Below are 3,679 nucleotides of genomic sequence, written 5' to 3'. Positions count from 1 at the left end.
AAGTGGGAAAGGACAAAACCCAGCCATCATCCTATAGGCCAATTAGTTTGCTGCCATGTCTTTCGAAGCTTTTTCAAAAGGTCCTGCAGATCCGCCTAAACTCATTTCTGGCATCGGAGAACACAATCCCTTCACACCAGTTCGGCTTCCGCGAAAAACATGGTACAATTGAACAAGTCAATCGCATAACATCCGAAATACGAACTGTCTTTCTCGACGCTGCCCAGGCTTTCGATAGAGTTTGGCTGGAGGGTCTGATGTTCAAAATCCGGCAAAAACTGCCACAATACACACACAAACTCATGGAATCTTACCTTTACAATAGGAAATTCGCTGTAAGATGTAATGGCTCCGTCTCGGCTGATTTTGAAATCAAAGCTGGTGTACCGCAAGGCAGTGTACTCGGCCCATTGCTCTACCTGCTGTACACTGCAGACTTACCAACGAGTTTAGGACTTACAACGTCCACTTTTGCTGATGACTCGGCAATCCTCAGCAGATCCAAATGCCCAATACAAGCCTCTGCAAAATTAGAGGAACACCTCAAGGTGGTAGAGGAATGGCTAGCAACCTGGCGTATCCGGGTCAACGAGCAGAAATGCAAACATGTTACATTTACGCTTAACAGAAGAAACTGTCCAGCTCTAATGCTAAACAACGTACCAGTTCCTCAAGCCGTGGATGTCACTTACCTTGGCATCCACCTAGACAGAAGACTAACTTGGCGCAAGCACATCGAAGCAAAAAAGTCACAGCTTAAACTGAAAGCGAGTAGCCTACATTGGATCATCAATGCTCGGTCCCCTCTACGTCTGGAGTATAAAGTCCTCCTATACAACTCCGTACTGAAACCCATCTGGACTTACGGAGCCGTACTATTGGGAAATGCAAGTACCAGCAATGTCGATATTATACAAAGAGCGCAGTCGAAGATTTTAAGATCAATCACGGGGGCCCCGTGGTATATACGAATCGACAACATTCAAAATGATCTAAATATACCTAGCGTAAAATCTGAAATAGCTACTCAACAACTAATGTATTCTGCGAAACTCGATGCACACCCAAATGTTCTTGCCAATTGCCTTACGCGAACTAATAATAGAACTCGTCCGGGCCGCCTGCAATATCCCCAGGATTATCTTAAGTACTAGTCTAAGAAAAATATGTCAAACTTGTTGTTAGGCTCTAATTTAAGAGTAGATTCAACAAATATATATTAAACGTTAAATGGTACATACAGGAATTCATACTGACCATTCTGAGTTACGAATGCTGTGTACTTCTGAGATTTTTCCTCAACATTAACATGGAAAAACCCGTTAGTTAGATCTAGAGTAGTATAAACTAACGCACTTTGAAGTTTTTCTAATACGGTATCCATCTGTGGCATAGGAAAATTATCTCGGACCACTTTCTCATTTAGCTTTCTGTAATCGCAGCACAGACGCTTTTTCCCATTCTTTTTTGTTGCAAGTAGAACAGGCGAAGCATATTCGGAAAAACTTAGCCTTATTATCATTTCCTCCAACCATTCTTGTACTGTACTATCAACAATTTTCTGATCAGACTCTGCTAGACGCCTTGGATGCTAATATCATTAAAAAAAAAAAAAAAAAAAAAAAAAAATGCGTGGGAAGCATAATGCAAGAAACCGATACACACACACATGCGATGGGCAACCAAGTCCAACATGGCTCGATCCCATGATTTACGATCGAACCACATGCGACCGCTGGCAATTTCGTACAAGCGGGAAGATGCGTGGGGGGGCATGCATGCATTATATGAAAACGGTTTGTGGATTGCATAGGGGAATATACGAACCGAAGGGGGAGGGATGAACGATGGGGAAGCCCTCTATCTGATAGATACGATATACGTATGAAAGTGCATTGCAGGGGAAATTAAACGAGTGCACACAGCACGCGTGCATCGCGACCCATAGCACTTTTTAGCATAGCCATTCTTCGAATATTGCCGGTAAGCAGAATTCGCCGGAAGAGGCGACCCACTTCTGACACGGTCCCAACGCCGCTGCCAACAGCACGCGTGCATCGCGACCCATAGCACTTTTTAGCATAGCCATTCTTCGAATATTGCCGGTAAGCAGAATTCGCCGGAAGAGGCGACCCACTTCTGACACGGTCCCAACGCCGCTGCCAACAGCACGACGCCGCAGCCAGCGCCCTATGGGCATCTCGGGATATATTTAAGGGACCACGCTCGACAGAGCCGGCAGTCTTAGTTGAGAAGGCAGTCTTAGTTTTAGACGTGGAACTAATTGACTCAAGTCTACAAGTCATGATCAAGCAAGGGAGTTTTTAAGGCCTTACGAGTAACCTTGAAAGCTCAGACTAGTGAAACAAAACAAGTGAAAGGATCAAGAAAAGTCAGAATAATTTGAGACGGCCTTACGAGTAACCTCTCAAATTATCATGTAACCAGTAAGTTCTTGGAATAGGACTAAAACACCGTGTTTAGGCAAGAATCGAGTAAGGTCAAACTGCTCCAGGACGATTCCCAGCATATTGGAAGGTACAAGGATATATCCTGTTACCGAAATTCCAGGAAAGAGTTCGGGACTCCTCTAAAGAAACTTCTCATATCCAACCAAGCCCATAAACGACCGTAAATAAACATACCGCCAAAGCAAATCATTAAACAAACCTGTTCTAATTTCACCAGGGCACAAAATAAATTTTGTTGTGCCGAACCTAGCCCAAGAGATATTGTAAATATCCCGAAGGACGAAAAAGGATCGTTACAACTGGCAACTCATCCGTTAGTACAATCTTCATTTCTATAGGAGTGTTTGTATTTCTAATAGGTTTGTAACTTTTAATCCACTTCTTGACTCTCTCTTGATTGATTTCCCCTTTATTCTGTTCTGCACTGTGCATACACATGTACGAATTCCTTAAAAAACTCAGCATAAGATTTATTCTCGTTACACAGTGATTCTTTTCTCTTGATGCTCAAAACGTGATCTAATATGGTTCTACCCAAAATTGCCTCATATGCCATGTCTTCATCAGGAACGATATGAAACTCGACTTCCACCTTAATGCCATCTATCTTGACACTTATGCTAAAACTACCAAAGGTCATCATTAATCGAACCTAAACCGCAAAACTCGGAAACGCTACCCTCCACATCTTTTAGTGTGAACCATGACCTTTGCCCATCTGTGGGCTCCTCGAATTGTTCTAGCCGAGGCGAAATCTGCGTCCTGTTCGTCATTCTCAGTTTCTATTAGATCGTAATGAGCGAGTGGACGCGATTGCATCTCTGCTTTAAGGCGTGTAGTCTCTAGCCCTAACTCTCTCAATTTAATGCGCATCTCTTCAATACGCAAAGTTAGAATCTCACCTCGATCCATTTCACACAATTACAGGTATAATGCTTAACAAGTTTGCTATATTAATGTATAGTTAGTATCAATCAATCAAATTTGTTACGACTTAGCAAAATTTACACACTATGTTAATGTAGGTCAAATTATGGTAGGTTATGGTTAAACTCAGTCGATTCTTAGAAATGTGCTCTCTGCAGCTCGCATCAATCAATTCGTCGTGCAAGCAAAGTAACTCACACTCAAGGCAATATTTAAACAGCTCACCCAACTATAGTCCTGCTCTATGAAACCACTCAATATCACTGTAGCAACTCACTCAG

This window comes from Drosophila willistoni, unplaced genomic scaffold, assembly GCF_018902025.1.
Source record: "Drosophila willistoni isolate 14030-0811.24 unplaced genomic scaffold, UCI_dwil_1.1 Seg490, whole genome shotgun sequence".
Lineage (NCBI taxonomy): Eukaryota > Metazoa > Arthropoda > Insecta > Diptera > Drosophilidae > Drosophila > Drosophila willistoni.
This window is presented reverse-complemented; position numbering follows the sequence as displayed.